We start from the raw sequence: 12086 nt of genomic DNA on the forward strand, positions 1-12086 counted from the left end.
TGTTTTTAAAGCCAACTTTTCTGTAGTACTTTTTTTTTTTTTTTTTTTTTTTTTTTGCGGTACGCGGGCCTCTCACCGCTGTGGCCTCTCCCGTTGCGGAGCACAGGCTCCGGACACACGGGCTCAGCGGCCATGGCTCACGGGCCCAGCCGCCCCGCGGCATGTGGGATCTTCCCGGACCGGGGCACGAACCCGTGTCCCCTGCATCGGCAGGCGGACTCTCAACCACTGCGTCACCAGGGAAGCCCAGTACTTCTTTTTTTAAATACATATTTATTTATTTATTGTCTGCCCCGGGTCTTAGCTGCGGCACGTGGGATCTTCGTTGCCACGTGTGAGATCTTCATTGCGGCATGCGGGATCTTTAGTTGCGGCATGTGGGATCTAGTTCCCTGACCAGGGTAGGAACCCAGGCCCCCTGCATCGGGAGTGCAGAGTCTTAACTGCTGGACCACCAGGGAAGTCCCTAAAGCCAACTTCTAATTCCTCTTCTTTCCACTGTTTGATTCCTAAGGACAATGACTAGGCTTTTGCAGCAATTATTACAAAGCCTTCCTATAATCTTAGTCTTTCACTCATAGGATGACCAAAACATTTCCAGTCCTCTGTTCATCTGAAATTTATATCCAATTCCTTGGCCCCAGGAGTTCAACCTACAGTAAAATTGCTGTGTTGCAGACGCCTATCATAAATACATAGTCATGGGTACTATTTATGGAGCATTTACCATGTGCTAAGTACCCTGCTTTATTCTTTATACACATTACCTCATTTAATCATCATCCCCAACCTTTGAAGTGGGTAGTACTATTATCCTCATTTTATACTTTAAAAAAGGGAGGCCCAGAGAGGTTAACCAACTTGCCCCTTAGAGCTCTTAAGTGATGAGGCTGAGACTGATTTGGTTGGTGTTGTCAGAACATGAACTCTTAGCAAAGATGCAGCACCTATCCTGGGAGTGCACCTGCCCCTTCTTGATCCGCAAACACTATTTCCCTTCCCCCAGGCTCCCAGCCGCCAACTCCCCTTCACTGGAGTGGCAGTGGGGGGATTCTGGCCTGGAGGCACAGAACATCTACCCTAACACAGCCGTTGACCTTGGCCTCAGGCTCCCCAGCTCGTACCCCAGGATTCTTTAATCCCCCCTCTAAGCCAGTGAGGCAGGCCTAGCTGCTGATGTGGATCTTTCTAGCTACTGCTCAAATGAAGTGATTCCTGCAGGCTCTCAGAGACAGGACAAGACCCAGGTGTCCTTCACTCTCTCGCTCTCAAGTTACGCAGAATGACATCTTGAAACAGTATTTCAACACTAATTTCTTATTAATGGCTTACATTTATTCAGCACTTAGTGAGTCCAAGTGCTGTTATAATGCTTTTCATGCGTAATATCTTTTAATCCTACAATAAATCAGTAGTAAAAGTTCTGTTATCCCCATTTTACACTGAGGGAGCTGGCTCAGAGGAGTCGAGTGACTTAGGTGAAGTCACACAGCACACAAAGCAAGGATCCAAATGCAGGCACTCTTTTTTTTCTTTTCTTTTTTAGCTTACGAGTTTTGTTTTTATTTTGAAGTATAGTTGGTTTATACTGTTTACAATGTGTTAGTTTCATGTGTACGGCAAAGTGGTTCAGTTTTATATATATATTATATATAATATATATGTATAACATAATATATATATACTTTTTCAGATTCTTTTCCCTTGTAGGTTATTACAAGATATTGAGTATAGTTCCATGTGCTATACAGTAGGTCCTTGTTGTTTATCTATTTTATATATAGTAGTATGTATCTGTTAATCTCAAACTCCTAATTTATTCCTCCCTCCCCTGCTTTCCCCTTTTGTAACCATAAATTTGTTTTCTATGTCTGGGAGTCTATTTGTGTTTTGTAAATAAGTTCAGTCGTATCATTTTTTTTAGATTCCACATCAAACCTGGCCACTCTCTTTTTTTTTTAAATAAATTTATTTATTTATTTATTTTTGGCTGCGCAGGGTCTTTGTTGCTGCTCGCGGGCTTTCTCTAGTTGTGGCGAGCGGGGGCTACTCTTCGTGGCAGTACGCGGGCTTCTCATTGCGGTGGCTTCTCTTGTTGCAGAGCACGAGCTCTAGGCACGCAGGCTTCAGTAGTTGTGGCTCGTGGTTCTAGAGTGCAGGCTCAGTAGTTGTGGTGCATGGGCTTAGTTGCTCCGCGGCATATGGAATCTTCCTGATCCAGGGCTCGAACCCATGTCCCCTGCATTGGCAGGCGGATTCTTAACCACTGCGCCACCAGGGAAGCCCCAAACCCAGCCACTGTTGACCACTAATCGAAACATCTTCAACCTCCTCTGCTTTTTTTTTCCCAAAGGTAATCCATGTTGATTATAGAAACATTTACTCTCTGATTTTGTAAAATTCGCCTTCTGTCAATAATGCTAAATCTGAAGTACATTTTTAACTTCTCAAAGTGCCACTAATTCACATGTGTACAGCTGTGAACCTTCATGGGAAGAGCATGTATTGTAGTCTTTGGACTGCTAAGAATAGTCCTGTTTTCAAGTCAGAGAAGGGTGTTTGAAGCTGCCCAGCTGATGTCATCTCTGTTGAGCTATTTGTGAGAAATGTCTTTATTTAGATTTGAAAACTGATTACTGAAAACAAAAGTTATAGGTCTACTGTTATTAGTCTCCTTTTAAATTGAACTTTATTTTTTATTACTCGATATTTAGGTGAAGATCTGTTGCAAACCTGAAAGGACATAATCCATAATAGTTTTATTAGCCTCTAATAGACCTTTCCAAGAGCTTTGTAAATACTCTAAGCAGTGCTTCTCAAACCGTAACGTGCATATGCATTGCCCAGGGATCTTGTTAGAATGCGGTTTCTGGTTTAGAAGGTCTGGTCTGGGCCTCAAGATTCTGCATTTGTAACAAGCTCCCAGATGATGCCCAAACTACCCATCCAGAAGAACCATACTTTGAGGAGTGAGGCTCTTACCATCTTAATATTCAAGAAAGAAATTCAAATTCAGAATTTGAGTTTACAAACATTGTTTACTAAATAAACCAAAACTCAAATAGCCTCCGTACTCCAGCTCCATAGCAATCTGACTTCCTTGGAGTTTCTTTGGGCTTGACCTTGACTCCTTTTTTGGTTGATGTTAGTGCATGTGGGGAAACTCACCAGCTTCCACCTCCTTGCTTCTTTGTGAGCTGAGTCAGTCATCTCCTACTTACTGGTGTGATGTGGGTGGGTCATGGCTTGAACTAGCCCATGTGTCCTGCTTGAAGGATCTGCAGTCAGTTTTCTAGAAGACATTTTCTCAGTCTCAGTTGTTAAGAGAGCACTGTGAGGTGGGACAGGGGGCAGAACGATGTGGAGCCCTTAGGATTGAAGATCAGCTTGGTCCTCCCCGTGTGCATTTGTCTGATAAAATGCAGGCAAGGTTTGCCTCTCTCCCACCCCCACTCCGCCTACTCCAAGCCTTGGCCGTGTCCAGAATGGACTCCGGATGGCAGTTGCGGATGCTCAGAGCACAAAGAGTTTCTTGTTTGTGCAGGGGTCTATCAGTGTTTAAATAGAACGGACGGAAGCGCAGGCACACCATATCAGCAGCTTATCGGGGCCCCTGGTTTTCCATGTACATTTGCTGGTCTCTTGAGTTTACCCAGCTCCATTAGCACCGAGTTAAAAATTGCAAGGCCAGGCTGTACTGTTCCGAGATAGGGCAGGAAGAACAAGCCGGTTACTGAGTGTGGTGGTGGTGCCGAGGGCGGTCCTTGATATCTTATTTGCATTCTGCCCACGTAGAGAGTAAAGCTGTGGTAGCCTCTGTGTTTAGAGGCAGCCTGAGAGAACCAAAATCTAGTTTAGGAACGCATCCAGGAGATGGGATGACGCCCGGCCTCCCTGGCGCAGAAGTAGTGGAGATACCTCCTGTGACCCTGGCTCTCCATCTTAGCTTACCAGGTCTGCAGTCAGCTCAGGAAGTGGTTAAAGGAGGTGGCAAATGTGAACACCTTAAAATTGTATGCAATTTTGGCATTTGCAAGCATGTCTGCATGCATATTTCTCTGGGAGCAGATCCATGACCCAAAGGCTAAATGTTCGTGTACTATTTGGGTTGCATCTTCCTGGAAGGAACTCTTTAGGACAGGTAGATGAGTAGCCTACTTTAGAAATGAATCCATTCCCTCTATGAGCCTCACTCCTACTTTGAAAGCACTGCTTATATGCCAGGTGCTATGCTAAAGACTTTATAAATATTACCTCATTTAATGCTCAGAATAATCTAATGAGATAGGAGTTTTCATTTCTGTTTCACAGGTGAAGAAACTGAATCTTAAAGAGTTGGAATTTGTCCAAGGTCACAGAGCTAACTGAACGATAGAGCTAGCATCTGAACCTGGGCTTTCTGATTCCATAGTCCTTAGCACCGTGGAAGGCTGTCTCTAGTGTTTTAATATACTTGTCTAGCCTTTGCATATACATTGGTTAATTTGTCTAACTAGCACAGACTTGTCCCAAACTTTGGTCATCTAAAAATTGGCTTCATGGATTTTGTCCTATTTCTATATCACCTATATTATTAAATTACTCCTTAGTTTAAAATTTTTATTATTAATCAATTTGTTATTACTTAGCCTCATCCTAAACAACATCCGTGAAATAACCACTGATGTGCTAATTTCATTTTTCTCAAATTCACACTAAAATAAATACATACCCATTAAAATGAAAAATGTTATGCCCCTCCTAACATCATTTAAGGTACCCTCAAGGTATGGGCACTGCACTTGGAACAATCCTGATGTAAGATGTAAAGGCTGTCCCTATTGCTTCAGAACTGTGGGTGAACTAAAATAGCCTTTACACTCCCACCCCAGGCAGCCTTTCCCACCCAGGCCTGCCTCATGGAACATGGTGCTGAGAGCCTCAGAGAGCTGGCTGGGTTGACCCCAGGGAAGAAGCTCTTCTGTGTCTTTCAGGGCCTGTTTTCATTGCACTAATGAGGCAGCAGTGCCAAGAAAAAGCGTATTACTTAGCTTGACTTGAGGGGGTTTCAGGATTGCAGAGACTGGGGCAAGAATCTGTACTCAATGCTGTGTGCTCCTCCTGAAAGGGAACTGTTGGGATTCTGGGGATTATGGAAGAAACTGCCTTGCCAGGGGCAGAATTTGGGTGGTTAAGGGGTCCCAGCCTCAGATGAAGGATGAAAGAGGCCTCTAACTAAACCCCATTTGTTCCCGTTTCCATTCAACCAAATGTTCCTCCCCAAATTCCATCCCCTCTGGGCCGTAAATTAAAGGGAAATTTGGAGTCCAATTGTCTGAAGTTGTGTGTGCATTTGACCTACAATGCTGTGTCTTTAATATAAGCAGCTAAAGAACAATTCCTCATTTCCTGACTTCGCTGTTATGCCAAAAACGTGCTAAGACCCTCAGTGACCGAGCATCCTCATTTTTTCCCCCAGTAAAGTCTCAATTTACGTGTTAAACTTCCTGGTCTTGGACCTTTAGCAACTTTGTCACTTGGCAGTCCCTTCAGCGGGCAAGTAAGACACAGGAGGGCCTGGGTGGTGGATTCCAGGAATCTGTCTTCTTTCCCCGGCCTCGAGAAATCACAGTGGGAAAGGTTCTTTTTGAGGACCAGCTGGTTCTGATCTCTCTGAGTAGACCCACCTGTAGCGGAAGTGACGTTGGTCTGCCCCACAGCTGATCTGGTACCTTGATCATTCCAGTCAAGGATTGCCTCACGGTGAGTCAGGCTGTTAATATTTCAGTACCAAGATGTGAAAACAAACCTGCAAAAAAAGGAAGAGAGAAAGAAAAGTCTGGGCTTCCCTGGTGGCGCAGTGGTTGAGAGTCCGCCTGCCGATATAGGGGACGCGGGTTCGTGCCTCGGTCTGCGAAGATCCCACGTGGCGTGGAGCGGCTGGGCCCGTGAGCCATGGCCGCTGAGCCTGCGCGTCCGGAGCCTGTGCTCCGCAACGGGAGAGGCCACAACAGTGAGAGGCCCGCGTACCGCAAAAAAAAAGAAAAGTCTGCTCTTGGATTGGTCTGGGCATTTCACATTCTGACTGTCCTCATCCTTGTAGTTCAGCAGTAGCTGAATCGGGCTACTCCTCTGGAATCTGCAGTAGTTCTGGTCCTGCAAACAAAATTCCAGCTCTCTGGGAGTGCAGTTCCTCTACTGTCTGTACCGCAAAATGGCATGGCCTGAGCAAGGATTCCCAGGTATGGGGCTGTTTAAAATGCCTCTCGCCGGCCTTCCTCTTCACATCCCATCTTCCACCACCGCCCTCCTCCCCCCAGGAACCAGTGGCTGGAGTTGACACAACACCAGGCGCACATGGAGCACTGCCAGTCGCTGGAGATTCCGAGGGAGATAAAAAACACATCTTTGACCACTTCTTTACCAAACAGACCCGAGATGTGTAATTAAAGGCCCCAGGACTCTGCTGGAAATAGGTTTAAACTTGAGGTAATCCCTTCTGGCACTTCCTCTTCCTAATAACCATCAACAAAAATCACACAAATCCACCTGGCTCCAGCCAGTAAGTCTGTAACCAGCAAAGGTCACGGGAGGAGCGATAAGAGAAGAAAGCGGCCACAAACAGCGTTACTGGAAACACGTGTCGGGACGTGTTAGAAAGTGACTCCTGCCAGCACCATCCTGGCCCTGAGGTGGGCCGGCTCTGCTGTCGAGAAACTCATTCTCTGCCACTGGGAAGGAATGTCAGTGACACGCACGCACGGGAGGGGAAGCCGCGTTTGGGGAGCTCCGCCCAGCCTTCGTCTCTTCTCTCTGTAAGATGTGACTCAGCCACAGAGACTAGAGGTGAGGTGATTCTTCATGGTCTTTTGAAGTTAATTTCCTCCTCTTTCCAGAAGTAATGCATAACCGTTATTGAAAATACTATTGATAAGCAAAAGGAGAAAGAAAATGATTTCCCCCAATTCCACCGTGCGGTGACTGCAGTATGATTTTGGTGCTTGTGTATGTATCTAGGTGTGAAATGTATAAACACAATAGGCGTGGGAAAGGTTTATGAAAAACTTTCAAACTGCATGACACTGTGCAAACTTTTTAGCCTGCTTTTTGTTTCAGTCTATCCCAAGCATCTCCTTTCATTGCCTGCATCTCATCATTTTAAGTGTGGGTCGTATTCCATCACCTGACTATACCATAATTTACTTCAATAATCTCTTGTTATTGAATGTTTAGGTTGCGTCCCAATTGCCATCCCTCTTCTCCCCCCTGCCCCCAAGCTATGTTGTGGAAACATCCTGAATACTGGGATTTGGGCTGAAAGGGCGAGCGCTGGCTGGTTTGAGTCCTCCCAGGTGAGCTCAGCGTCCTCTACCTTCGCTTTGGAGGGAAGGAGACTTTGGTTTCTCAGAGAGAGTTGGACCCTCACTGGGTGGACCATGTTCGAGGCACCTTGAGGACAACACAGAGCAACCTTGCAGGAGGGGGATGAGAGCCAACCAGGCCCTCCTGCGTGCAAGGAGACATTGGCTGTGGAGGCCCAGTGGGGGTGGAGTGGGGGGTTGCTGAGGGCAGTGACATGGAGAGCTTTGAGAGCTTGAAAGAACAGGAAGAGTCTTCCTTCCCTTCCTAGGTGCCTGTGCTCCTCTGGGTCCATGCCAGACCAAGGGTCGTGATGCTGAAACATACTTGGGTCACTGGGGAACTTGGCCCCCAAGGTTATGCAGACTGCTTGCCTATTTGTTGCCCCCATGTGTTTTCTACCTGTGAGGTCGGCAGCGGGGGATTGCAATTAGGGAAAACGCCAAGTCAGGACGAGCAGAACGAGACGAGTGGTGAGCATGTACAGAGTCCCTACTGTGTGTTGGGCTGGGGCCTGTTAGCTTCTCTGTTTTCCAGGAGAGGACCTTGAGGTGGAGGAATGTTGAGTTGCTTGCCCAAAGCCATAGAGCTGAAAAGGTGGAGCTGGGGTTCCAGTCCATGTCAGACTCCAGAACCTGCCCCAAGCCATCCTGCCAGGCTACCTCATTAGGAAGCATTTACAGAAGCTTTCTAGCTGGGAAGGTTTAGAGATATAACTTAATTATAGTTAACAGGACAAAGTAAAGTTGTAAAAAGTGCCCCTGCTCAGTGGTATTTAGGCAACTAGCTTTGCACAAAAAGCTGGGGTTGGAGGCGGGGAGGGCAGGTCCTGGAAGTATCCTCGTCAGAATAGTTTTATATGAATTTGTCATATAAACAACAGGAAGTAGGACTAATGCGGCTGCACTGAGTGTTGGCGTCTTGGGCTAGGATGTAACTTCAAGTGTTGACTATTTTGAACTGAATTTTCTAGTTCAAATATCTTCGAGTATAAATATGTAACCTCAGAATTGTTCCATCTCAAATTTGAGTACACATTCAAAAAAAAGTTGGAATATGGCTTTAAAAACAAACAAGGACAGAATTCCAGGTTTCTGCTTGTCCACATTTTCTTCTGCCTTCAGATCCGGCCTGTGACACTAATAATTTTGACCTGTTTGACCAAAATGAAAAAAAGGCTTTGAAAGGCAAGAATGTGCTTGGCGGTACGTGTATGTCGCAGCATTTAAAAACTGTGTCAGTGAATAGCATATGGTGAGGAAAACTGGAGTCATTACAGCCACGTGGGAGCCTGGAGATCGTGTGTTTTCAGTGCCGTCCCTGGGAATGAGGGAGGAAAATGTGGCCCCGAATGAAATGCCAGCCCACAGAGGCATGGACGTTGTGGGGAGGGAGATTTCCTTGGGAGAAGCTGCTGTTGCTAAGGTTTTTGTTTGCCCACCCACCCCCTCCGTCAGAAAGACAGTGGCACCAGGTCTGGGAGGGATTATTTGCCTACTTAGGGACTCTTGGGGGAACCCACGTCCTTGGGGCCTGAGCACCTGGACGCTGTGGCCTGGCTGTGTGTCATGCTCTCGTCCCGCTGGAGCCCAGAGGACTTGCTGAGGGTGGGGGGCAGGCCTGACCCCGGAAATGGTCTTAGCAGCATCGCTCTGCACACAAACAAGCCTTTATCCTGATGGGGGTTGGGGTGGGAACTTCTACTGCTATCTCCGTCACCTTGCCCAGGTCTCAGGGCTGGATTGGAGGCAGCCGATCCCATCTGCCTGGTGAGTCCCTGTCACCCATGGAGAAAATTGGATGGCCTAGCAGCCAGGGGCTGGGGAAAATGGGGACCAGCACTGACAAGGTACCCATCAGCCTAAGGACAGAACAACCAGGCGGGGCTCAGGGCCTGGAGGTGGCCTTTGGTCGGAGCAGATTCCCGAAGGGCCCTTAGCATCTGTGTGGGGCTCTGGCAGAAGTGACAGCACATCCTCCAGCAGCTGGGGAGGAAGTCAAGGGAACGCAGGCCCCTTGGAGGGATTCTGGAATGACTGGGGTGGGGGAAGGGCAGATAAGGAGGGGGAATTCGGGCCATCTCTGCGCACTTCGTCACACTTTCCCACCACATTCGGCATTGCCCGCGCCCTCCCTGTGCCGGGCAGCACTGCAGGTATTAAGTGCATAAAGATAAGACAAGATCCTGAGCTTAAGGAGTCCGTAGCCATAAACTGCAGAGGCAGAGAACCCTCTTTAAATATGTCCTCACACGCATGGCAGCAAGAGGAACCAAGTGCGAAAGGTGCTGCTGGGGGAGGTACCACACAGTCCGCTTTGTTACTCCTAGTTACATTGCGTTTCTCAGTGTTGTCTCCACAAACGGCTCGGAAGTGCCTTTAGGCCAGAGGCCGGGTTTCTGCCGTGACTCCTGCATGAGCCTCACCCACTTTAGAGTTCCTGGTAAATGGGGGTCAGTGCTTCCAAACTGACCGACCAACCTTGAACCCTGTGGCAGGAGTGATGTATTGGGCTGGCCAAAATGTTCATCCGGGTTTTTCCGCAGGATGGTACGGAAAAGGCCGAACACAGTTTTTGGCCAGCCCTCTGTTTGGAGGTGACAGCCCCTCAGTCTCTCTAGCGGAGGAGACAGATTAACTTCCACGGCTGGTTAACTCAGGCTCTGCTTTCTGAAAAATCCATCGCACATCAGCTGAGCTGCTTTGGGCAAGTTACTTAACCTTTCTGAGGCTGTCAGTGGAGGATGATGCTGACCTCACATGATCTGAAGGGCTGGCTGCCTTAGTTTTGCGCCCGGCTGTGTTGGGCACTCCAGGCAAGGCTCGGTTTCTCAGGCCTCCAGCTCTGAGTCTCTCTTTCTAGGATCTGCCTCCTCCCTTCTGCTCTGAGCCAGATTCTCTGCAGGTCCAGAAAGGGATTCATCCTAGATGTTTGCTTTTAACGAAAAAAGGAGCGTTAAAAAAAAAAAATGCTTCGACCTCCTATTGGCTTTTTGGAAGACATAGGGTCTAACTAAGAGTAAAGACCGAGGGACAGTGTGTGACCAGAGGAGAGTTAGTCTTTATTATGAAAAGTAGAAAGTAGAAACTAACAGAAAAGTAGAAAGAATAACAGTGGTGTAATGAACACCCACCACCTAAATTTTTTTATTGTGATAAGGCATACATAACATAACATTTACCATTTAACCATTTTTAAGTGTAAAGTTTGGCGGCATGAAGGACACTCAGTGTTGTGTAACCATCGCCACCCTCCCATCTCCGGAACTTTTCCATCATCCCGTACTGTAACCCCGTATCCATTAAACAACCACTCCCAACTCCCCCCCACCACTATTCTCCTTTGTCTTTATGAAGTCAGCTCTACTAGGTACCTTACAAGTTCACCAACTAAATTTAACAGCCGTTAATATTTGGTTCTATTTGTCATATCTTTTTTTCACTGGTGTATTTTAATGTATATTACAAACATCGTGACATTTCCCTAAATATTTCCGTATACGTCTCTAGGAAGTAAGAATATATTCGTAAGTTACCTTAGGACCGTGTATCACAACTTATAAAATTTGCATTCATTCTTTAATATCGTATAATACCAAATCAATGTTCAAATTTCCCGAGTTGTCCTAAGAATATCTCTTACAGCTGGTTTATTTAAATTAGGACCACAAATTGTATCTGGTTGTTATGGCTTTTAAGATGCTTTTATTCTAGAACTTCACTCCCCACCTCTCCACACCCTTGTGAGACTGGCTTGTTGAAGAAACCAGGCAGATTCTCTGTAGAATCCTTCTGGATTGGTCTGATTGTTGATGGTGGTGATGTTAACTCCTTTTCCATTGGCCTCTTTTCCCGTAAACTGAAGTTAGACCCGGAACCTGATTAGGTTCAGGTGTGGCCACGCTGCACACTTCTTATTGCCTAGAATCGGGAGGTGTATCTTGTCTGGTGGTCCTACTGTGGGTCCCTCTGTGCCTGGGGCAGAGATTGATTGGGGGGGTAAGAGATTCTTGCCTGATCCTGCCACTGTCATTTTCCACGCTGCTACCAGCAAACAATTTGTGAGGTGGACTTTGGTCCCACGTTGAGTACTATCCAGTTCACCGCAAACCAGTGCATCCGTTGATGATCCCTGACTGAATCAGTTATGTCACTGGTGTTGCAAAAGGTGATTTTCTAATTTTTTGTTCCTTCTACGTTTATTACCTAGAATCTGTAAAGAAGAGCTCTCCCTCGTTGCGTGGCACTATCTGATTACCCTGAAATACAGTGCTTTCTGAAAAGATGGGATAAATGCTAGATTCTTTCCTTATCATGACCAATTTTCAGAGTGAGGAGTGGGGGAAGTGTTTAGCCTTTAAGGGGCTGAAGATTGAATATAATGAGGGGTTAAGGTTTTCTCTTCCTTTGTTTTCTCCACTGTGATCTCTCAAGTCTTCAGAAATGGGCTGGAAGCACCACATGGGGCCAACTGCCCTTCCTCAGCAGTGGAGTCCTCCACTCGGAATTTTCCCATTGCAGGCTAGTTCCCTGGGTGGGATCGGGGGAGGGGTGCTTCACTTCCAGGTCCTGTGCTTGCTCCATTTTTTGGAATGAGCTGGGAGGGCCTTTGGAGTTGGGGGGTGGGTAGTGTCATTATTTCTCGGGGGTTCCTCCTGGCTCTCTGCTTGTGGGAGACCATAGATTTCATCAGCTTCTTCCTGAATGGTCAAATGTTTCTAGGTTTTATTTTTGCCCCCTTCATATGAT

Source organism: Lagenorhynchus albirostris, chromosome 3 (genome assembly GCF_949774975.1).
Source record: "Lagenorhynchus albirostris chromosome 3, mLagAlb1.1, whole genome shotgun sequence".
Lineage (NCBI taxonomy): Eukaryota > Metazoa > Chordata > Mammalia > Artiodactyla > Delphinidae > Lagenorhynchus > Lagenorhynchus albirostris.